The sequence below is a fragment of the Rattus norvegicus genome, chromosome 15 (genome assembly GCF_021556685.1).
Source record: "Rattus norvegicus strain SHRSP/BbbUtx chromosome 15, alternate assembly SHRSP_T2T, whole genome shotgun sequence".
NCBI lineage: Eukaryota > Metazoa > Chordata > Mammalia > Rodentia > Muridae > Rattus > Rattus norvegicus.
In genome coordinates this window covers 67,889,845-67,915,931 of record NC_141548.1, presented here as the reverse complement: position 1 = coordinate 67,915,931, position 26,087 = coordinate 67,889,845, and positions in this window count along the sequence as shown.

Sequence of the window (26,087 nt, the reverse complement as noted above, 5' to 3'; positions counted from 1 at the left end):
GCTTGATGAGTATTTGTTGTTCTGCTTACCGAGCTATTTGTTTCGTAATATTACACTCAACTTCCTAAATTCAGCTTATTTCAATAAATCACATTTCTCCCTTGGAACCGGTTCCTACTGGCCTCTGCCCATTGGAGGCACCAAAGGAAAACTGAAAGGCTGGGGCCAAAAAAGGACCTTTTGCTTTTTAGTTTTCTGTTCCTTCTCTCAGCACCTCTGTGAAAACACTAAGTCATCCCAGAAGATCAAGTTGATTCAGCAGCAACTGTTTCCAGTGTTCAGGTTTGCACATTGTCAGCATCGGCCTCAAGGTTCCCTTTAACAACAACAACAACAACAATAACAACAACCCTTGGAGGATTGTGTTGCAGCTGCGCAGATTTCTTTCTCTGAACCAGTGAAGACAAAATACAATTTTATATGATAATTTATCCCCATGATGCTTTTCTTCCAATGGAACAAAGCAAACACTAAACAGAGGCACAGGCAAGCTAGAGGCTTTCCTAGTAAGTGCTAGGCAACAAAGGTGGAAAGGTTGTGGCTGTGTATCAGAGGGTCTGCTAGCAACTTTACTCTTTGCTGCAGCAAAGTACCTGACAAAACCAGAGGTAGAAGAAAGAGCTTGCTTTCCCCTTCAGTGGTAGGAGATTCCATAATATAAAAATAGGAAAGAACTATGTATAAGAAAATATGGTACTTAACCTGGTGTATCTTGTCATTTAAGTTGTATATAATGACCTGTCACTAATCCCAGGATTTTGGAGGGGAGCACAGGAAGAAAAGATATTTGACGGCGTTCTTGGGTAGGTAGTGAGTTAGGGGTGATCTTGGGCTCGCTCATAAAATTAAAAAATCCTCTCAATTAAGGTAAAAATTCGTTCTAATTAGTGCTTTAGTCTTTGAAATCTAGGCTGTGCTTTACTCTTTGAGCGCGGCTGACTAGCTACATTTCCCATGCTGAGAACACCCCTGTGGCTAGTTCTAGCCATATTGGTCAATTCAGTTGAAAGTGTACCATTTCCAACAGTTTCCCACGTCCTTCAGCCCCAGGAGATGCAGCATTATTCTCATGGCAACTGCATATGCAGTATCCTTACTTAGGCTAACACTAACTCCGTCTTAAGAATGAATGTGCTTTCCCTTAACCAGATCACATCTATTTGTCTTCAATAACGTAATGATAGGGATAGGAAAGGAAGATGTTTATAAACCAAACTGTGACTCAGGACGAAAAAGCTTTGTTACAGATTAGGAACAGGGAAGGAAACTGAGAACATCCAAAGGAGAGCTTGGCAGAAGGGCCCTGCGCACTGACGTCTGCTCACACTGAGCTGAGGAAATGGTGCCTTTCGTGGGGAGTGAGGACAACACAGCACCTTGATCACTTCCTCTTTCCACTCTCTTCTTTTCCTTCCCATCACAAAGAGAGACGCAGTTATTAGCTGATGGACTCGGGCCAAGGCTTTTATAAAAGCACATGATGGCTTTCGGAATTACCCATGTTTAACATCAAAACAAGTTGTAATATCTCTGCCCTTAGCAATCTGGGTAAATTTTAAAAATGTTCTTCCTTTGTAGGCCCTCTTATCAGCTGCTGGGTTGATGTAAAGTTTATATGATTAAAAGTTAAAAAAAAGCCAATTGATAAACAAAGAACTATCCATTTGCTTGATTATAGTAGCGTAGAAATCAATTTAATTATGTTCAACTTATCAACTACATTCTGCCAAATTGCTTTTTTGTATGCAAATACAGCTTTGGTGGGTCAATGTATTTTATATTAGGAGCTCTGAATGTGATTACAAAACATTCTTTTCATCATATGCTACATGCCAAGAAATGAAACCGTCTCTCCACCAGATTTGTGCAGATGATGATTATCGTTATTGTTATTATTGGTTATTGTTATTTGGGGGAACAGAAAGCGATGGGCTGCAGTGGTTCTGATTTCATGAACAAGGATGGGGAATATCTTCCTGAGGAAAGTGTTTCTAAATATGTATGAGGACCTGAGTTCAAGTCATACTATGAAGGTTAAAAAATGTTGGGTCTAATGGTGCTTATATTACCTATATTACCTAACGCCAGGCACACAAAGACAAGACGCTCCACCAAGCTCACTGATCCTGATCCATGATGAAGCCCTGGTCCTATTTCAAAAAAAAAAGTAAAAGAAATGAGTGGCTCTGGGATAATAGTGAAAGCTAAGGTTGACCTCTGACCCTCAAACACACATATATACCTTCTTCCAGTAAAACATACACATACGTGTGTACCCCACCCCCCCACATACAACTTAGGCAAAGTTCCTGTTCTTTTTTTATTGGTTATTTTATTTATTTATATTTCAAATGTTATCCCCCTTCCTAGTTTCCTCTTCATAAGTCTCCAATACCATCCCCCTACCCTGTTGTCTCTATGAAGGTGATCATCCACCATCCACTCCTGCCAATCTAACATCCCCCTACACTGGAGCATCAAGCCCCCACAGGACCAGGGGACTTCCATTGATATCAGATAAGGCCATCCTCTGCTACATATGCAGCTGGGGCCATGTGTACTCTGTGGTTGGTGGTTTAGTCCCTGGGAGCTCTGGAGGGTCTGGTTGGTTAATATTGTTGTTCTTCCCATGGGGTCGCAAATCCCTTCAGATCCTTCAGTCCTTTCCCTAACTCCTCCATTGGGGTTCCTGAGCTCAGTCTGACAGTTGGCTTTATCTGCAAGTGTATTAGTCAGGTGCTAGCAGAGTCTCTCTCAGGGGACAACTATACCAGGCTTCTGTCAGCAATCATTGTTTTGGGATCAGCAATAGTGTAGGGGTTTGGTGTCTGCAGATGGGATGGATCCCAAAGTAAGGCAGTCTCTGGAGGGCCTTGCCTTCTATTTCTGCTCCATTTTTTGTCCCTGCATTTCCTTTAGACAGGAACAATTCCAGGTTAAAAATTTTGAGATGGTGGGTGGCCTCATCCTTCAGCTGGGGGCTGTGCCTATCTACTGGAGGTGGCCTGTACAGATTCTATCTCCCTTTGTTTGAGTATTTCTTGTAATATCATGCGGTGAGTCCCTGGAACCTCTGCTCCCTGGCTTCTGGGACTTTCTAGTGGCCGCCACTACTGTTATATATTTCTTTCCATTTTCCTGACCTTCTGTACTTCTCTCCCATCCCTGCCCAAACCTGATCCCGCCTCCCTCTTTTCCCTCCCCTCCTCTCTCCCTCCCATGTCGCTTCTTCCCTTTACCTCCTGTGATTATTTTGTTCCCCCTTTTAAGAAGGACTGATGCATCCACACTTTGATCTTCCTTCTTCTTAAGCTGCATATGGTTTGTGGGTTGTATCATGGGTATTCTGAGCTTTTGGGCTAATAGCCATTTATCAGTGAGTGCGTACTGTGTGTGTTCTTTTGTATCTGGGTTATCTCACTCAGGATGATATGTTTTGCAATGATATTTGTCTGTAAATTTATTGTTTTTAATAGCTAAATCGTATCCATTGTGTAAATGAACCACATTTTCTGTATCCATTCTTCTGTTGAGGGACCTCTAGGCTGTTTCCAGCTTCTGGCTATTATAAAGACAGACCTGTTCTTATAGCTCCTATTATAGATCTATCATATGCTCTTCTCTGTTAACCTTTCATTCATTGGTTCTCCCATTCTCTAATATTCTTTTTTAATTTTTCTTTTCTCTGTCCTTTGAACAATTGTTAGTTTGTCATTAACATATCATCTCGTCTAGAATTGAGAACCCAAGACCCAAGACAGGTTGAGGAAACTCACTTCTCTCTTTCTCTCTCCCTCTCCCTCTTCCTCCCTGGAACTTTCTTCCCTCTCTCCTCCCTTTCTGATTCCTTCCTCTATCTTTGTGTTTGATCTGCCATTTTTTCACCACAGATCTGCTTCAGTTTGAATGCCTCAATATGACTTTCTGTAAATTCCCATTCTCGGCACCATTCTCTCATCTTTCCTTTCCACTAATATAAATTTTCAGCACTTAAATCAAGACTTTTCTCTCTGAGGCAGTGTGTGAACTTTAGTTAATCCTCCGTGAATGTTCCCTTATTGCACTGCCTTAGAAGGCAGCAGTGAGATGAGACTCTCACAGCTCCCAGAGGGGTCAATTTGGTGTCTGATCTAGAAGTCAGATAGGCCTTATGCCTAGTTCTTTATTAAGACTGGGAGATAAAGGCTCTGTCTCTCTCACATAATAGTGCCCTGGATTTATACAGTGCCCTTTTCCTGAGCATCGAAAGGCATCTGAACACATCTTGCCCACAATCTCACTGTGTCCAAGGAAATAAATGCTTGCCAATATACCTGTGTGCTAAGGAAAGGCAGAGAGGGGCAAACAGGATTTGCTCAGTAGGATGGCAAAAAGCTGTAATCAGCTTGCTTCTCCTTTCAGTTTGGTTTGGTCTTCCAGGGAATCTGTGTTTGGTTGAGCACTCTTCTTGTGAACTCACTGCAGCCAGATGCTTTCTTCCTTGGCAGAGTTGCATGCTATGCAAATCAGTAGCTCTGGGAGATGCAAATCTCACAGGCTGAATGGATTTTCTGTGGGCCAAAGGGCACTTACAAATTAATTGCAAAGCTGCCCTATGACATTGTTGTATAGTAGGCTAGCAACTTGCCCAAAGTCACTTTGTTTCTGAAGGTTGGGACGGTGTGAGGAAGGAGTGTCTTTTTCTGGGAGCCTTCCTGTGACTCTATGGTTACAGACTGATTTCTGACTTTCCTCGAGTCATAGGAACCAAAGTGCTGACAAAACACTTACAATTGTAACAGGTAGCCTAATTTGCATTGAAAAGGACATAGTCACTTATCCTCCTTCTAGCTTAGTCTCTGTGGGTTCAGATAAGCTGATTCCACACAAATTGGAATTTCCTCCATTGTGAAGGTTCTCATGAGACTTGGTTCAACCCTTTGGGTTAAAGCAATTAAAGCTATGCTGCCTTTATGGGGTTATGTGCCCGAGGCCCTGAGCACATTGTATAGAAATGCAGAGTTGAGCAAAATAAGCAAGTCAGAGAAATTTCTCCTTTTCATACCCAACACATCTGCATGAGCTTCAGGTAGCTTGCAATGTCATAAAACCACTCACTTGAAGTTCTGAAGGTCAGGGCTCCAACTGCCATCACTGGACTGAGACCAAGGTGTTAAGTCCTTGTTGGAAGCCTCTTACTTCTTCCTACTTTTGTGAGTCGGGCCCTCCTTGGCTGCTATCCGAATTATTTCACCCTTCGGCATCCTTGGTCACTTTCTTCCTCTAGTCCCCCTTTGTGTCTTTTTTTTTTTAACTAGGATACTTATGTTTTAATTTTATGTCCATCCACAAAACTCAGGATTATTTTCCCTCAGAGAATTATGACTCAACCCTACTCCATAATAAGAGGACTGTAGACTAGGGAGTTGGGAAACCAAGGCAGTTCATTTTATAATTTTGCAAAACTAGGCATTACCTCACAATGGCAGGCATTTGACTACCTTGTCTGGAGTCATGCCTTCTCTGTATAATGGACCATATTTCTGTGGATTGTGAGGCGAAATAATCACTTTCTTTTTTAACTTGTGTTCCCCAGGGTATTCTATCACAATAAGAAAGTAACGAATGTGGAAAGAAACTCACTGAGAAGAAAAGTTTCAATAGAGAAGAGAGAAGGAAGAGGGGAATGAGAAATGACAATGACTAAAGTTTATTACATAAATGTGTGACATTCTTTAGGAGACTCATCCCTGGGGAATACTGATTCTCTTTCCTTGGGAGTCATTACTTACATGTAGGTCTTCTCCTAGAGGTGGGCACCCCAGTCAACTGTGAAAACATCATGTACATGTGAATAACACTGAATACACTCAGGGGTCTGTACTTACATATTTATTCATATATGTGTAACAATGGCAATGAAAAAGGCTATGGGTTGAGTAGGAGGGAGGATATATTGAATAAATTGGAAGAGGAGAACCATATAAATATATACAATTAAAAAATAAATCCATGAAACTGCAAAAGCGTATTATTTTTAAGTTTCACCTAAAGTAACTCAGGTAATTTCGTTTTTACCCACCGTTCTCCAGTGAACACGAGTGAGTTTTTAATCCACTCTGTGTTTGTTATGTTGCCCCTTCCATACTTATTGGAGAATTTTCTGGTTCGGCTGTATATTTGCCAGGCTATATCCGAAGGCAATAATGGAAGGATATTGCTTTTCCCAGACTCAAACCTATCAACATATATTTACTGGATTTATACATTTGACCATTCAGAGAAGCAATAAAAAACTAAAGTTCTCTGGAGTGTCCTGTGGGTTGGCTTCTTATGTGAGACTTGGGGGAGATTTTTCCTTATGAACAACTCCCTTGCCTCTTTTCCCTTCACGTTACATAATTGATATTTTTAGTACCCCATGGTATCTACAGCTCCTTGAAAATCTGTGCTACTTCTATTTCCTTCCAAGAGACTCTCAGGGTGGTATGTTTAGATTTCCATTGTCGTTCCTCTCTGTTTCCTTAGGGCACAAACTATTTTCTTCTTTTTTCTTTCTTTCTTTTTTTCATCTCAGTGGTTGATGCAGTAAAAAAAACAAAGGCTGGAAGATCCTAGAAACATTCTGAAATTAGCTACCATTCATCTTCTGTGGAGAAGTCACTTAACAGAAATCAGAAAGTGTCTTGCAGATTTCATGCAGATGCAAAAGAGGCATCAGTGTATCCCAGATTTTGGGGAGGAATAAACTCTTCCAGGCTTATGATCAGGCACAAGATGCCTAATTTGTACACTCAGGGGAGAATCACGGGGTGTGAACCCTTGTAATAATCAGTATTGAAGCTTCCTTGGATTTGAGCAGAATTGGCACCCAATACAGAAAAATATCAGGAATACTGGAGCTTTCTGTGTTTTGTAAGTAAGTTACAGTTGGTATGGGGAATAGTGTCACACGTTTCAGTCATTGTTCTTATGTGCGTAGGTGTTTTAAAATTTTTCTCTAGGTAGAATGTTGAACATTCTATTGTTTTTATAGGACAAGAAAAATACTACCAACTGGACAGGACAGTTTCATTTTTTTTCCCCAGCAGTCTTGAAATATCAATGTAAATAGTTAGATGGGTAGCTGTCATAGGTGACTTGTTAAGATGTTTAAATTACCACAGCAATTAGGTCCCCCAGATCATGAGTAGAAAGCCCACAATATAAAGGAAAGGGAACCTAGACAACAATTTTGCCAGGTTCTCTTACTTATAATCTATGTATCAAGTACCTTTGGTTGCCTAATTCTGCTTCAGTTTATCCACATGAATTGTATCTTCCAGCTCAGGCCATCATGACCTCATATCAGAAACATTCTAAATTGTCTATAGTTTTGCGTTTCCTTCCCTAATAGCCTGTGTTCTTTCAAAAACCTGCATCACGGGATTCCTTGGTTAAAAGCTTTCCGTGCAGCACGCAAGCCTCAGAGTACAATCTGAACTCTTAGGCTCGTCCTGTCATATTTCCTGATAATGCTGTGGATCCTTTCTGCCTCACCTCCTGTGTCTTCTGTTATGGTGCACAGTAAACTGTTCTGACATGTCTTTGAGCACCTCAGATACGATCTTTGCAGATGCTGTTAGACTTTAGACTGGATAGCGTCAGCGCCTCTTCCTCTGACTCTTGTCCCGGTTCTTCTGTCTTTCCCACCCCCTTTTTGAATCTGGATTGAACAGGACCTCACCTACAATTTTTAGAAAGTCACACCCTCAGATTCAATTACGCTCTCTTTCTCCCTCTTTCTTAGGGTTTCACAGTTAGTATACTTTCATCTTTGATTTTTTTGGATGAACATGCCGGACAAGCCATGTATTGTTCATTGTCTTCTTTCAAAGGCAATGACGTGAACGTTCATTGGCTGAACAAGAGAAACCCCATTAAAATAAGTTTAATGTAAAAATGAGAACAGAAAATGAGAACAGCATAGACACTGAATGGAAGCACCCTAGTCTATGTCCTGCGCTGTTCTCTAAGGAGACAGGCATGCTAACAGCACAACCAACGCCTCTCGTTTCCTTGCAACTCACCTCTCCATAGCACTCTAAATTGGTCTTAATAAATGATACCTGTCATCATCTAATCTTTTCCTCCAGCTTTAACTTCTATAAATTAGCTCTAATGGTTTTATGTTTTCTTGTTTATTCCTGTAAGAGTGTTTGAAGGACATTTACATTTATTTTTATTTTGAAGACCAGCTTAATGCATTTTAATGACAAATGGACGGAGCTAGTACAGAAAACAGAGGAGAGTAAATTAAAAGCACTTTCATGCAGGAACCACTCAGAAAAGTATTGTGGGTGGGTGGTGAAGTAGGTAGTGGGGTGAAATGCTACAAACAACATTTAAGTGTTATCAGAAGAAATATACTGGTTTGAACAAAATATAAATGCTGGCATTATCAGAAACATGGAAAGTTCGTCTACAATTGTTATAGAGTTGGGCACTTTCACCTATTAAGGGTGAGGATGCAGGAACTTCCAGAGTGCTGGAGCCCACACTAGAGCTGTGAGAAGAAAACAAACAAACAAACAAACAAACAAACAAACAAGCAAACAAAACACAGAAGAGCCATACAATGAGGTGAAAATGCTGGACCAAATGACAGCACATTTTTTTTCTGCCTGGAGACCCCAGTGTATGCTGAGGAAGATCATGCATGCAAAACAGAGCTGTGTTCATATGGATTTTAGTAAGACACTATGAAAGCTGTTTCTCTCTGACTCCTGGCAGTGATGTAGAAACATTCGTTTCCTTTTACTATTTTAGGTCTCCATTAGATTGATATGTTGTCAAAAAAAAAAAAAGGAATGTTATAGTGTGTCCACTGAATCATTTTGGTATATACAAATGCTTTACATCCCAACACTTAGACTAAAAATCACACATAATTAAAACAAAACAAAACAAAAGAAAACAAAACAAAAAACTGAAGTGCCCCACTTCCTAGTACCCAATTTTACCCTTGTAATTATTATCTTTACTTGACTCCATTGAGCTGAATTATTGTATTTTGTTGATGTGTGACCAAAAGCAAGTAAAGCAGAAAGTTTTTCTTTTTCTTCTCTTTCCCTTCCATTCCCTTCCCTTCTCTCCTTCTCTCTCCTTCTCTCTCCTTCTCTCTCCTTCTCTCTCTCTCTCTCTCTCTCTCTCTCTCTCTCTCTCTCTCTCTCTCTCTCTCTCTCTGTCTAACTTAAAATTCCAGAGGCATAGAGTCTACCATGGCAGGCGAGGGAGGCATAGCAACGACAGACAGGGAAACCATGGTGGTAAGAGAAGGATACTGGATGATCGCTCACATTTCATCCACATGCAGGAAGCATAAAAGCTGGAAGTGGGACGAGGCTGTAAACCATCAAGACCCATCTCCAGGGATATAGTCCTTTCAGCAAGAATCTATTTCTTTTTTTTTTTTTTTAACTCATGACCTTTATTTCAACCAGATTTTGGAAAGAGACAAGTGGAGTTTAGACTCGATTCCATAAACCTCTCACCAGAAGCTAACTTCTTTGCACCCTAGGAAGTGTTCCATTTGTTTCTTTTTTTTTTTTTTATTTATTTTTTTTTATTAACTTGAGTATTTCTTATATACATTTCGAGTGTTATTCCCTTTCCCGGTTTCCTTAAAGGTTCTATCACCTTTAGGAACTGTGGCACCAACTGCAAATCAAGTGTTCAAATTCATAAGCCTATGGGGGAACATTTCTCATTCATTCAAGCAGAGGGTGGGGATGAGGAGCATATTCTAACCTAGTGTTCTCCATCACAGTGGCTCGTTTCATGTATTCTCCTCTGACGTAAGATGCACTATGGCTGTCTTTTAGCAAGATTCTTACGTGTTTGGCACAGGCAACACATAGATCACTCTCTTTCTAAATGATTAACCAGGTAGGCCTTACATCCTTCAAACTTCAATGGCTATGCTCTAGAAGTGGAGATCCATTTTGAAGCCCAGTGTAATTTTCTCACACTTGAAGGAAAGTCAGAGAATCAGAAGTTCATCAGGCTCCTGATAGCATCTAATTTTCTGAACGGCCACACTGCTAGGTCTATAAAGATGAGATCTTTTCTATTCCACCAAGGATGTGTTTTTGCAGTTGGCTTTTGTAGGGAGTAGCTTCTTGGGTACTTTACACTGGGTAGAACTTCAGGTAGATTGCTTTACTATTTAGACAGGAAGTTCTATTTTTTTCCCGGAGTTCTTAAAGTATCAATATAAATGATTATATTCATAGCTGTTGTGGGTTACTTGACTGCATGTCCATGTTACCATGGTAATTAGGACCCATAGTGGTGGCGGTGTCACAATATAAAGGTCTGAGAAACCTAGAGGTCAATTTTGTAGAGTTTCCATTTTCATCATCTGTGCTTTACAAGCTGTGATACAAGACTTCCTTAACTTCTCCTTGGAGTTTGATGAGCCATTGGCCTTGCTGCTCTTAAGGGTGGTTGCTAGCACACCTCATGTTCCACGTTTCCTTAAAAAAGCAACAAAATGAAACAATATTTCATGATTCAGACCATGGCCTTAGAATGCAGCTTCCTAGTGAGAAAGAGCACAGGATACTCTACTGGTGACGTAGAAGATTTCAAGTCGTGTCCAAGTGAAATCTAATTCAATTTTGTTTACTTTGCAGAGTGAAGCCTGCAAATAAAATAGTGAACTTTCACCCCTTTACTTACAGGCATTTGCAAGCTTTAAACTAAAGGGAAGAAAACTTAATATTTAATAGAAAAAATGGATTTTCCTAAAAGATTTGTTTCTGCTGTCTCCTAATAACTTAAAATGCAATTAAAAACACACCCTCTAGTTATTGAATTGTTTCTGAAGGTCTGTTAAAGCAAAGTAATTAGCAGGCAGACAGGGAATATGTAATCAACTTTCTGTCTTCTCTCTGCTCTGGAGCTATTGGGCCTTTCCTGATGAAGTTTCTGTTAGACAAGCTAGTCAAGCGCCACAGCTCAAGCCAATAATTCTCGCATCCAGGAAGTGAAGGCAGGAGGATCACTGTAAATTTGAGGGCAATCTAAGTTGCATAAATGGGACATATTGGGATACAGAGTAAGATGCTGAAAAAAGAAAAGAAAAGAAAACCATGACATGTAGAAGAATCCCTTCCTCGTTTATTTAATCATTGCATATGCCATTCAGAAATGGCAAGTTGAGGCATTTTGCAGTTACATGGAGGAAAAAAATCATTAAAAAGTTTGATGATTCTAATGTTTGAAATATACACAGATGTTGCGGTAAAAACAAAAAAAACGGTGGAATGGTTCCCATGTGTACCCTGGTGGTCACGCTCTTTTGCTACTTCCGGCTCTGGAAGGCCATTGGAACTAGCACTAATTTGTCTCAGTGGCCCCATGCTGTCCCCATCTATTTCTGACCCAAGGTTCACAGGCCATTCCAACATGGCACCCTGTCAGGCTGCCTGCCTTCACTCACAATTCTCTTGGCTGGTTTCTACCACACCAGGCATACATATCTCAGTTCCATGTTGGCCTGGTGCATCCGGCCAACATATACTCTCTTGAACTCAATTAAGTTGCCCCATGAAAGAACACATAACACAATACCCTCTGATCTAATTGATAAGATATAATTTGCCCATCTAGACAACACAAAATCCTGTACAATCCATCTCTTTAGAATAGTCATAACAGCCTGTAATATGTGCAGAGAGGAATCTTAGCATAAGCCTCTATGTTGTCTCAGCTCCTTCCTCCTTGCTTTGGTCTCCTCTGCCTCTCTAAAACTTTTCTCCTGCCCATCCTTCCTTCTCATCCAATGACAGGCCATGTTCTATCCTGTCCCTGCCTTCTCTTGTATAATGACATCAACCTACACACAGATGCCAGGGGACAATCTGGGTCCAGTGTTGTGAGAACAAGATAGGTTTAGGAATAGGAGAAGTTATTTGGTGGGACAAATGCTGACATTTTGAAATTTAGACAATATATCAGAAATATAGCTAAGTGGATTAAAGGAATAGAAGTGTGTAAACATAAAAAAAGAGAGCAGGGAGACTTAGCTCTAACTGCTTATCTGTTTGTATGCCTGGAATTAGAACTTGTTAGGCAGAGACTAGTAGGGCTCAGATGGTATACAGGAATTAGTCAAATACAGAGACTCCTGTGTGGATGCAGTTTGTACAGCTCAACTACATTTTTGGATCCACAAATACATTGCTGTCTCTGACAACACAGAAAGGAAATGCAGTGAATGGCAATACAGGAGTACAAATGAATGATAATATAGAAAAAAGACTGGTCTCCCCTAAAATGACTCAGATTTCAGTCAGATAGAAAGACACGTTAGTAAGGGGTTTTGTAAGTATAATGCTGGCAAATGTTTGGATGTTATCTTGGAAGTGGCTGGGAATACCAAGTGAGTTGTACGTGGGAAGACAGTGTGATTGCTTTACAATCTGTCAGCACTGTGAAGAAGAAAGCAGAGTATCCAGGAGTCAGAGATAAGGGTACTGAGGAGAGTCTAGTGTGCAGATCTAGGGGACAGGATGACTGTAACAGGGAGAGACTGCCACTGGAAGCACTGATGTGTTGCATTGAATTAGAATTGTTCAACTACGAATTGCTTCACCGTTGGTAAAAAAGGGGACTATTTGTGGAGAAGGTGACCCTCAGTTTTCTGACTTAGGTCACCAGACAAAAGTGTGCCAGGTTGGAGAGATGAGTAAGTGCTTAAGAGCATTAGGTGTTCAGACCACTTAGAGCTCAAATTCCAGCATCCAGAGGGTGGTTAACAACCAGTGCTAGCTAACTCCAGTTCAAGGGAAACTAACATCCTCTTCTTCTCTGGCACAGGGCATGAATGTGATACACAACACACATGTAGGTGAAACTACTCTCACACACAAAGAAGAAGGTCTTTCTTCCTTTTAATTCAGCTGTAAGATTGGCTTTTGTAGGAACTTCCTGAGAACTCTGCTTCCTTGAAGGGAAGACTATTGTTTCCTTGACTTGATCTGAGGTTGATAGACATTGGCTTATTGTTTATTAGATGAATTGGACTGTTGTTCTCAAAATAACAAATCAGACATGATCCTTCCCCCCACTTCCTTTACTGGTGCTATTTTAGAGTTTCCTTTGTACCTGGTCCCTATCATTTTCATAGGACAAGGCCTTTCTTTTTAGAAGAATATGCCTACCATTCTTTTTCTTCTCTTCAACATGCCTGAGTATTTACACAGCTGCTTTTATGTGACCTGGGAAGTCTATGCACAGTCGGTAATGTTTTCCAGACTTTCCAATTTGGCTGATAACTAAAAATAGATTTCAAGAATAGGGTTCTAAAGCTCATTTTTCCCCATTGTTTCTTACCAACCTTTAACACAGTTAATATCTGGGCCTCTAACCTTTCTATGTATACTCAACAGGTCAGAAACTTGGAATACAGACTTTGGTAGAGCAACTGGGGATCACTCTGCCAAACTTGAGAAATTAAAGTAGATTTTTACACCCTTCACATCTTATCTTAATTCTCTTGTCACTGTCTCAATATGAGTAATTGAGTAATCTGCTCTCATATGGCTCTAAAGCTTGAAGATCATCTTTAATGTTTCCCTTATCACCAAAGAATTTCATCCTTGAAACTGAAGGGCCCTGTTTAACATTTCAAACCCCATTTTCCTTTTAGACTCCATTTTATGTTAACTTGCTGTTTTATTGAACTCAGTTGCTGGAGAAACCCCAACTTGTTCCAGGAACCAAGACACCCATAACAACATCCACAACCCCCGTAACAAACAGCCACTCCACTTGTACTAACAGTCAACCAGCTCTTAAGAGGAAAGACCTAATGTTCCAAACGTCTTAAAATAGATTCCTCAAGCTAGCTACTATTGTTCGTACCAATCTGAAATCATTACTGCCAATAGAAATGTTCCAAAGTACAATTTTTAAATGTCAACAAATTATGTAACCGCCAAGTTGCAGAATAACCCACCCTGCTGTAACTGTGATAAAAAGGCAAGGCTTCGCCAGCTCATGACTTTCCACACCTATTCACTGCATTGAAGAGGTTGGAGAGTCTAAGCTCAAGCTTGAATAAAGACTCCTTGTTTTCGTATTCAAGTTGGATTCCTGGTGGTTTCTGTTCACCTGTGGGGACCACATGACCTGAGCATAACAGAAACAATTTTCTCATCTATTTCATTCCTTCTTTGCAAGGCACTGTCATTCTGGTTCATGTTCCCAGTCTCCCCTGCAAATGACAGGAGAAACACTTTAATCAATCTTTCTCTCTCTATTGCCATTTTCTCCTGGTTCTAGGACTATGCATATGTGGTCACATCACCTGACTGAAAAAGGTGCTCCTCATTATTACTCACAAGAGGCACCTTTTACAATATATTGACCCTCCGTACTAGGATGATACAAAGGAAATTTGTTTGGATTATAGGACATTTGAGCTCACTTCTGGCTAGAAGTAGGTACGACTTTCATCTTTGTTCATTTGTTTGTTTGTTTTGTTTTCCCATTGGACACTTTTAATGTTTAATAGATCATCTAGATCCTTAAAACTATAGCTGCAATGTCATCATAGTTTCACGAAGGCTGTAATGAGCAGTCATGAACAGTGACAACACTAACCAGAGGCTACATCAAAGAGAACTAAGCTTTCACAGCTCACTTCCTTTTACAGGAAGAATATAAATAGATGCCCTCTTGAATGCACAGTGGTTTTATTCACTGAGGAATTTAAACGGGATCTTGAAGAATATAGGCATAGAATAGAGACAAGCTGAGATACTGTGCAACTCATGGATGAGGTGGTAAAAGTCACTTCTAGGGGTTGCATCACTATCAGGTAGTGGAGGCCCTGCCACTTACTGTGCCAAATGGAAGATGTGAGCCCTGGGAGTGGTGCCAGTCTAGAGTTTCTGGGAGGTAAAAACCTTCCTGGGATGGATGCTGTCAATAATCTTTAGAATTTTCCTGCCTTTTGGTTCCTGCGCACAGCCTCTAAGTCAACTTTTCCACATCCCCATTTCCTGTTACCACTGTCATCTTGGTGAGTCACTCTGGATACTTCCTCTTCCATCATCTTTAAACAAGACATAGGTGTTCTCAAAGGGACAGTTCTACCTTTGAAAGTTTTCCAAATCCCGTGACTTATGCCAGGATACTTAGCTAATATAAATCTACTATATATATTTTTCTTCTATGCATCTTTGCTCTCACATTTTCTTGTCATTTATGTATATGGCCTGGTCACTTTTCCGTTGTTAAAATCTTATTTCTCAAGGTTCAGATCACATTCAGCTTTCATCAACCCTCTTGATGACCCAGTTAGAAAGAGTTCTTCCTTTGGAAGAAATCTCTTGCAATTTTACTTCCAAATCCTGCAAGGTGTTGGAGTTGTTTGAGTATTCTTCTGCTTTTTGTCAACAGATTCCATGATGTTTGGTGGAGAGGCACAATGTCTTCTTTTGTACCTCTGAGTCTGGGGTCATACACCATCATTGAATGTTTGTTGATATAATCAATGACACAGATGTGGTATTCATTAAGACACAACAGTCAATTTTAAATTCAATATTAGAATCTCTTTTATAAGACCTGACTGATGGATTTTAAATGAATAGTGGACAACTAAAATAAAATAAAATTTAGCATAAAGAGGTAAACATAAAGAGTGAATGCACTCCTTGTGTATATTAAATTCTGAAACAAAGTATCAAAAAGGTGCTGAGCAATGCAAGAATGCTTGGGTTAGGCATACCTTCTCACAGCAGCACAAATGAACTACACTCCCCTTTTGTCATGTAATCTTTCATGATAAGCACAATATTTTTATTTGTATTTTATATTTCTGGTTATATAACTATCAATTTTTCCCTTTGTGTTGACATGACTGAGTCTCCTGGAGAAAGAAATTGCTTAGTCAGTACACTGTGACAAGCTCTAACATTCATGTTGAAGGTGTTGACTATTTTGAGTTTTTACCCTTAAATTCTTCATCAAATTGGACTTAGACTACAAAGCTATAATTTTGTCTTTGTACATAAAAGAGAGTGATTAATTGCTGTCTATTGAAAAAAATCAGTTAATGGAACGGAAAAGAAACCAGACCCAGTGTGAGATTGCCTCCTTTTCAGGGCCAGAAACGCTCATAGGATACTTGTCTGATTTAGGCTCTTCAGATGGGGAGATAAAAACGATAGCTAATTGTATCTTTAGAATGGGATAAACACTTGGGTCTTTCGCTGAGATTCAGCAGCTACGTTCAGTCTCAATGATGCTTGCCATCTGAAATTGGACTGCCACAATCAGAGTAATTTTCCATTTAGGAGCCTCCTGCAGAAGCTGAACTCTGGCAGGCCACTCTAGTCCTGTGTGCTTGATAACATTGTGGCCTTTGTAGTACTAGGGGTGAAGGAGGCTAGAGAAAATCGTCCCATATCTTAGCAACTAATTGATTTAGGAGGATTCATGACATTCAACAGACATCCTTATTACTTGCCTTGTCTTGTCTTAAATCCATCTTGGAACACTATGACATGGAAAAGCAATTTCCTCCTATGGAGATGCTTAAGCAGTCTCACAGTGTGCAATAATGTCCAGTATTCAGTCTGTCTGCCCAGCATGGCACTTCTTCAGTTTTGTGACCTAATTTGAGTGAATGACATGCACTTTTATGGGGGGTTTGGATGGGTGATTGAAAAAAGGAAACAAAAAGAATGCTCAAACATGCCCCATTCTACGGTGAGAGAAACGATGCAAGTACCAATATTTCAATATGCAAACTGGCTTAAGTAAACCATACTGTAAGGTGTTTGACAAACACAGTGTCATTTAATGAGGGATAGCTGTGCCACTTACTTGGACTGTTTAAGAATCATTGTTAGCATCAGCTGAGGGACTGCCAGCTTACAGAGCTAACATACAGAATTGAATGCTGGTTATAAGACAGAAAAGAGTACATTTGCTCATTTTCTTTCAGGAGTTCTTCTTTTCATTCTCCATCAATTTCAAATTCAATTCTCAGTGGCCATTCTGTGACTCAGAACTCAGATTTTGTGCCAAAGCCCATTTTACTTATGACCTTGTATTTAAATATTGGGGGAAGGAATGTAAGAACCTGGGAGAGACCTGTCTGGAGACAGAATTAAGTAAATGGAGAGTAGGTGAGAAAAAGTAAAAGGATCAGATTTATTCAGTAGGATAAGAGGGGAGTCACTGGGGGATTTGGGAGGCAATACAGACTGCATGTGACATCAGTTAATAGTGAGTCCGTAACTGTACTGGACACATTGTTGGGCAGTAAGCTTTAGATTGTAGATAGAGGATAGAATCATAATAGATATAGGAATTACAGAGGAGACTGGCTCCAATTCTATATTCCCAGGGAAAATGCATTTCTCAGCTGGTTTTAAGAAGTCACATTGTAAAGGATTTTTCCCATTAATCTAAAAATACGAATTTGTTTTAACAGCAATCTGTGTAAGGATGTCATTTCTTTTTATTTCTTTTTTATTTTTTTGTAAGTGGATGTGAAAAAAAGTTTATATTTCCAAGACGGGTTTTTTTTTTTCTGGGACAAAATATAAGAGATTCCTACAAGTAAAATTCGTTTGGAAACATCATTCTGTTTGTTCCGTTGACTGTCTTAATTCCTTTTCACTTTTCTTTAGAGGATCAGTAGATTTGGTTGTTTCATTTTCTCTGAGAATAAAGCTAGAAATTCCAAATGCTTCCAAATGGCCAGAAAAACCAATGCCTTCCTTATTTTATTTTTACCCAATAGAATTACGTGGCTGGAACTATTATTTTTCTTCGTATTAATACTGACTTATGCTACAAATAGTTGAAGATCATATGATAGAAGAGTTGTGTAAACATGAAGTCACAGAGTTAAAGAATAGTTGCATCCTCAAAGGATATTGGAAATTCACTTATCTTGGTTTAGATATATGAGAGAGCATGGGATGTGTTAGCTTTTGAGATGGGGAGGTGGATAAATGTGCCAGCTCGTGTACAGTGATTGTTTGAGGACTATTCTGGTTTATCCAGCTGGTTCTCCCCTATTGGATTAATTGTAGATTTTTAATATACTGCATGTCTTTCATGTTTCCACCACCCATGGATGACTTATGCAATTAGGTACTAGGGCATAAAGCATGCTCTGGCAATGTGTTACCTCCAACATTCAGGGGATGACACCATTCCTCTAAGTAGATAGAAGCAAGAGGCAAAATTCATGTACTGCTTTAAGTCTCCTGTATTTGTGTAAAAAATGTAAAAGAATTTTTCAAAAGATCATTTCCTCCACTTTCTGTTTTTCATCTTTCCCAATTAGTGTGAAATACTTACAAAGAACTATATCAGAGAATAGCTACAGACATGTGGAAATATTGTCCGAGAGATCATCCCTGATGTCCCCTTTGGTTCCATGACCTTCTTATAGTTGACAGAATCTGTCCTGTCTTCTGGTACTACTCCCCTCTCGGTTCCCTGAAGCATCCTTTGAACGTGGGACGACACAGGGAATAATGGATCATAGAGCACAATGCAGAGAGGGAACACCCTAGCTAGCTGTTGACTTCATTCAGCTGAATTTCTATCTTTTCGAAGCTCTATTTGTGACACAAGTAACTTGAAAGAAGGCTTGAAAACCTGCCCAGTATTTCTCAGATATATTCATTTGGGACTTTTCACTTTTCACAGAACAAAGCTATCCATCTATACAGTTGTTGATTACCTAAAATTCTTTCAGTGATAGACTTGTCAAATATAGCAAAAAAAAATTTCTCACGAAACATACTTGCCTTAAAACACTAAACATTCATATTAAAGTGCTTGTGGAAGGCTCAAACTTCATTGCCTCTTCTGTAGTTTTCTTTACAATCTTAGTGGAACTGCCTTTGGAGTTTATTACTATCTCCCTTCCCATGTACACAGGTTGGAATTGATGTGTGACCACCCAGAAATTATTTTAATATCCAACGAATCAAGCCAGATCAAAGGAAAGACTCAAAATCTATGTTACTGGTTATACGGCTTTCAAGAGTCCATTTCACTGAAATTGGTTTGGGGATGAGTTCATATGCTATATTCTAAGAGTATATTTAGGACTTCCTTTCGAACTCTTCTCAAGGCTTTCCTACTATTTCGCTCTCCCCAAACCTTGGCTTCTGTCAGCGGGAATGGGGGAAGTAAGTGTTTCTGCTTAGGTGCAAGGGTATCCTGGGACTTAGAAGTCCAGAAACCATACAGGTCTGGAGGAAAAATGTATCCTAGTGGAAGGGCATCCTGATGCACAGGGCCAAGGTGGGAACACAACTCTGGGGTGGGACAGTGCCCGATGAAATGTATCCTGAGACCTGGGGGCTCAGGAACCTTACAACACTGAATTTGGATAGTGTCCCAAGGCAAAGGCATCCTGGACATGGGAGTTCAGGAAACACAAAACTCCAAGAGGAAAGTCCCCAGCAGAAGCATTGTAGCTCCCAGGAGATGGCATCCCCAGCTGAGCTGAGCAGCTATGGAGCCTCAGTCCTGTTCTTTCCCTTCGTGTCTTCTCTTTATTGCTTCTTTTCTTCCTGGTTTCTTCCTATGAAAGTCACGGCAGGCAGAAAATACCATGAAAGAGATTTATTGCAGGGTCCAGGGTGTGGAGGGACGAATTCAGTAATGGCTGCTCCGGCTACTGAGAGTGGGCAGCAAGGAATTGAAAAAAGGGCAGTGTTTATGTAGGATTTCTTTTAGGTGGGTTGTGGTGGAGCTTTTTAAGGCAGAGATTTCCAGATTGAGAATTGGTAGGATTTTGAGTTCCGAGCTCGAGGGAAACTAGGGTTTGCTGAGTTTTCCTGTTTAGGGATTAGTAAGTTTCCTGCTCAGCGATTAGTGGAGTTTTGCAGGGAGCTCAGGGATTGGTGTGCTTTCCTGCTCAGGGATTGGTTGCCGTTTTCAACCCCTTTTCCCTGTGTTCGCCCATGGGTAGGTCCTTCCAGCCTGCAACTAGCAACTAGCTTTTGCTGAGTCACCTTCTCAGTGGGGTTGCAGGGTGGGAGGAGGTTAGAGGAGGAGCTGTGGATAGCTCCTGAGGGGCAGCTCTTGCTGAGTCAGAAAGGAGATATTCCATCATGGATAGCTCCTGTGAGATAAGCTGAGGCAGGAAACGTCTCCTCCTCCTCCGGGACAGCTCCTCATGGTGGCTGAGGCAGGAGAGGATCATCACTGTGCACATCTCCTGTGACAGATGCAATCTGAGGTGATGTCATGGTGCTGTCATTTTGAAGGGAGCCATTATTTTTGACAGCTTCTGGGAGGGCATCAGCTGGGACTGAAGGAGGGGATGGCCACCGCTTTGACAGATTTTGCTGAGCAGTGATTAGGGACCACAGGAAGGCCAGATCTTTCCTCATTGCCTGTGACCCTGTAAGTCTTGCTAGCTGGGGTGGAGCAATGAAGATAGCTGACTGTCTATAGATGCGAGGAAGCAGGGAAGAAGAGTACAGGTGTTTCTTTGAGAGAAAACTGTCCCTCTGCAGTTTCCCTGCTTCCATTGTTAAGAGTTAAGGGTGTGGGAGACTTGGACTTAAGCAAGCTCTAGAAACAGTTTCTTACACACAGCGCTCCCATCTCTCCTCCTTTCTATTTCTTGAACCAGGAGGACCAATCCCATTCTAAAGTTCATTTATTGCCCTGTTAGTTACTTGTATGGTATGCTTGTCACCATTGGGATGGATAGAGTCTCAAACCATCCTAGCCTTTCAGCCTCATTGATTTTCCCACATCCTGAAATACTTCACCTCTTCAGGAACAATGGGACCACGACACATCCCTGTGTCCTTAGCTTTTCCTATGCAAGTTTGATTTTTGTCGAATCAAAGCCTGAACTTCTGCTATTATCACTTTATTCCAGTATAATGCTTTTCTCTCTCATAAGCCTAGTGAAGAGAGGGCATGCAGTTTCTTTGGTCTTTTACTACTCCTAGATCACTTTTCCTACATTGTCTTCACATTCATTTATCACTTTGGGGAATCCCCTCCCTTTTCTGAGCATTTAGTACCTTAAACGTTTTCAGCTCTATATTGGCTGCTAACAAGTAGTAGTTATCACACACTCTTCCTTTTGTTGTGAAGACCACCTCTGCCACGTTCATCACTTTGGGGAATCCCCTCCCCTTTTTAAGGATTCAGTTCCCAGATTTTCTTTTCTACCCAACACCACTCTAGTCACAATCTTAATTATTTTAAAATCCACGTACAGGATTTTCCTAGTGCTCGACATACTCAATTTCTTGGCCCAGTTTTACCCCAGACAACCTCCTGTGGCCCGGATCTTGATGAATTCTTTACTCAGACACAGCCATTAACTCAATTTCAAACATTTCATTAACTGATTACCACCCATCCTTATCTTCCCAGTTTACTCAATTACTTCACGTCCAGTAATCGTCCAATGCCTCCCACAGTCTATTATTTTTTTCTTCATTCCTAACCTCCTTCCCTAATCCCTGATCAATTTTGAATTTTGTAGTCAACCATTATACTCATTTCCTTGCAAACACTTTTAACTCCCTTGCCCGTTTTCTTTTTGTTAGGACTCATTTAGCTAAATCACAATATAATCCTTCTGAAGACAGATGGGGGTGGACAATTCAGGTTAAAATGGAGATTGAGGCTGTATAGGGTGATGCATGCCTTTAAATCCAGCAGTCAGGAGGTAGCGGTAACAAGACCTCTGAGTTTGAGAATAGCTTGGTCTATGTAGCAAGTTTCAGGCAAGCTAGGGCCACACAGTGAGACACTGTCTTAAAAACAAACAAACAAACAAACAAAGTTACAAATATAATCAACCAAATAATAGCAAAAATTTATCATCAATATCATGACAAGCCTTAGTCTTCACCCTACCAATGTTCTTAATGTCCTCATCTAAACTTCACACACACACACACACACACACACACTCACTCACACACTCATACACACTTTCCTCTAGAATCTGCAAGGTCTTTTTTATACTTACTCTCACCTGACAATTCTTTGTATTTCACTTATAAGATAAATACAGTCAGAAGAAAACATCCACGTGCTCTCATTACCTACTTGTGTCTTACCCTGCATATCCTCACCCTGCAAGTGATCTTTGATGTTCCTGGATGAAGACAACATTCCAGGTATGATTAGATGCCATCATGCCTTCCCTACTCAAAGACTGCAGTTTAGTGATACTATCTTTTTCTTCTTCTTTCCTTCCTTCCTTCCTTCCTTCCTACCTTCCTTCCTTCCTTCCTTCCTTCCTTCCTTCCTTCCTTCATTCCTTCCTTCCTTCCTTCCTATTGTTCTCTCTCCCTTCCTCTCTCTCTCTCTCTCTCTCTCTCTCTCTGTCTGTCTTTCTTCCTTCCTTTCTTTTTCTCTTCCATTTTTTGCTTAAACATCTTCCATTTTCTTTCGAAATACTCTAATAAGCTGATAATATGCTGTCACTTCTCCAATATTTATAAGCAGCCTCCTTTTATTAGGATCAAGTATTCTTGGTGTTATACAAAGAAATACAGGATCAAAGCAAAGGTAACTGGGCAAGATAATTTCATTTGAACAATGGGTAAGCAACAACCCACACTAGTTAGGAAGGTACCAACATAGGCTGTTCCCTTTCTTTATAGTCTAATACAGGCTGTGTCTGTGTCTTTTCCCCATTAGCTGGGGTATGACCTCATAGTCTTTCAGAATTAACTAGTTTGAGAAAATCATCATAAAGCAAATGAAGTTGTGGGTGTAGATGATGTGGTAGTGTTGAGTTAGGAATGGAGTCTGCCACTCCAGTTTATCAAGTTCTAGAAAAAAAAAGGCTACCTTTGCATAAACATAAATTTAATGAATTTGGGTGAGATTAAACAATTGACATAAACATTTTATGAGATGAGAGATTTATAAAATATTGGCCTATGGTGGGTCAATTACCTTTGATAGAGAAAATTATCATATTATGACTCCCCACTTCTTGCTCTAGATGGAGAGCACTCTCCTTGAGAGTCACTTGCATTTGCTGACTTGCACTTTTAAGTTGCTTCCTTCCCTTTGTGTGGAGATGAGCTGACTTCTGAGGTGTCCATTGGTGATTTCCTACCACCTTTCTAGACACTTTGCCATGGAGTCCCTTTGTTTCCTTAAGTCTTTATGTGGGAAAGTGTACTAGTTCATTCTTTAAACATCTACTCTTTTTCTCCTCTCAGTTGAAGAAAAGATTGCCATGACTTTCCAACAATGTAAATACAGTCGTGAGTTTATATTTCTTCTTCTTTTTCTCCTCCTCCTTCTTCCCTGAATAACTCCTCTAAATTACAGTATCCAGATGCACCTAACTATCTATATACAGACTATGAGGCATTCCATTGAGATGGTCTTTAAACATCATACACTGTTTAAACATCAAACATATTTGCCTGTACTCTGTCATCTCCAATTGTCCATTTTTTAATTGTCCCAAATCCAAGTCTGTCTTTTGTCCTTGACTTTCATGTTCTATTCGTCTACATTTGATTCTTCACAAATTTTTTTGATTATAACTTCAACATTTACTCTAACTACCTTACACTCTTACCAATTGGCTGAACCTCCTATTGCTCCAAAGAGTGCAATAGACTCTTAACAGATCTTCTTGTTTCTTTCCTTGTCTCATCTCCTCCATTGGCTGCTTTTCTACTGAGGAGATAAAAATCTTGCAATGCCTAGCTTAGTTCATATCATTCCTACCCATGTGGCTCTCCACATCCAGTCAGACCCTAGATTATAGTGCCCGGGGCCTTTCTGACTTCATTTATATGATTCACAACAGCTTTCTTACTTCTTACCAGAAACACTGGCCTGGTTCTGTCTCAAGGCCTTTGCACCCACTGTTGATTTACAGAAATAGTCTTCTCTCACATGTATGCATGATTATTTCCTACACCTCAATCAGAAATGTTATTCAATAATCATCTTCTCCAGAATGGTTACCTAAAGACTTTATTCAAATTCACTTATTTAGATTAATCTGAGTATTTCTTTCTCATTTAATAATTAACACATGGCAGGTATTTAACATTCTATGAATGCCTTTAAATATTTTTATTTACTATATTCACCTTATAATCTAAGCACAGTGAAGGCAAAAGTGTTTTCTTCTCTTCCATGTATCTTCAGTGTCTTAGCACACAGAAGGTACTTATACAGTTGTTGAAAAGAAATGAAATTCTGAACACTGGTATAACAATGATGATTGGGAATAGCGAGTAAATGACACTGGATTTTACTTGCTTTCTTAGTATATCATGGTTGCAAACATGCTTTCCAGAAGTTCATGGAAAGATACTAAAATGTAGACTTGGAATGCAGAATTGCTTTAGGCGAGCAAATAATACTTTATGAACTACTAGAATTCTAATAAGTTTGGTTATCATAAAGCAAATGATGACCATTGTACGTCTGGCAGACTATTTAAGCCAATTGACAGAACAAGAGGGAGGATTAATGACTACAGTCACTAGGCTCTCCTAGCAAATGCACATCAGTTGTGTTTTTAAAAGGACCAGGAATGAGGATGTACAAACACATGAGGAAGTAGAGTGTTTCATTTTCGTCATGGACAGATATTAATATTTGCTGTGCCTTGGCTTCCTCCAGTGTCTCTGATTCTCAAATGATATGGATATGCAGAAGCATTGTAGCATTTATAATTCTTACAGAGGCAGGAACTATTTTAAAGCACTACCACTCAGCAAGCATAGAGAATGTGAGGCGATCAAGAGTTACCAGTTACCAGGCAGAAATTATGCTTCATTGCTGGCTACTAGAGAGAGGCGAACTATGGATTAAGTAACATGTTCTGGTGGGTTATTGTGGTCTGCAGTGTATAAGAGGTTATGACAACTGCTTTAACATTTTGAGTGACAAAGCTTGATAAATCTGGGAACACTATGGCAAATTGAAGCCCTTGCATTGTGCTCACTTTGGGGTCTCGCCCGCCTCTGTCGTTATGAAGTTTTTCCTTATTTCTAAACTTTTATAGCAGTTTAATCCTGTCTCCTCTTTTATAGTGGTCATAAAATTATTCAGCCTTCTTTTAATATACAGCTGCTGCATTTGACTCTCTGATCTCCTGGAGTCCTGAATTCCTCTGTGTGCAGAGTATTTCACTTTATTGGTTTTTAAATTTTCTTGCTGCACTCTTCGTATGAGAAGTTATTCTCATATTGTATGATGGCATTTTAAGCTTGGAATTGATAAGTTCGTTCCCCCTTTCTTAATCTTAAATAGTGCAATTAAGTTCCTTTCTAGCTCTGCTGATTGTCAGGCCAAAGAAACCAAGGTTTTAAAGAACAACCTTTCACTGTATGTCAGTGCTGTCAGACACTCAACCTCCCTTACACACCTAATCTGTGTTTTCCACTAAGCATGCATACCCTACCCTATAATCACCAATGGCAGCAATTGTGACCTGCTTTGAAAATCAGGAGGCCATTACCTGACAAAAATCTTACATTTAAGTAATGTTTTTGTTCCCAAAGAAACTTGCTGTTCTGTGGCAACAATCTCTGTTCTTCAGACAGCATCCGTTTAATGGAAAAGCATGTGCATGCTATCTTATGACTGTGCGTGCATCCTCTCGGGGAGTTCATCCTGACTTAGTGTCCTCCCTGGGGAAGAACTTTTCAGGATTGATAGAATGGTCCTACAGGTCTCATGCAGGAAGCAATGTTTGCTGTTGCTGCAGGCTGGTCTTTTAAGGTGGTCAGCCAAAAGCCAAATAATAAGGCCAAATAAAATCCAACAGAACATTGAGCAGTTGCTAGGGGCAAAGAAAAGTGTCGGTCCAGACTTTTGCTACAGCTTTGAGTTAAGCAGAAATGTGTGTGCGAGCCTTGGCCTGGAAGAGGATGCTGCTGTGTAATTCGAAGTCAGCAGAGCACAAACACTGGTTCCTATTAGTATCTCCAGATATTGGTAGTTCTGTTAAACTTCCTTTTATAAAAACGAGCTCCTCCAAGGGGGTCCAACATTTTTACAATTTGCTCGATTTGTAGCATCCATGTCCCTCTTATCTCAGGGATAGT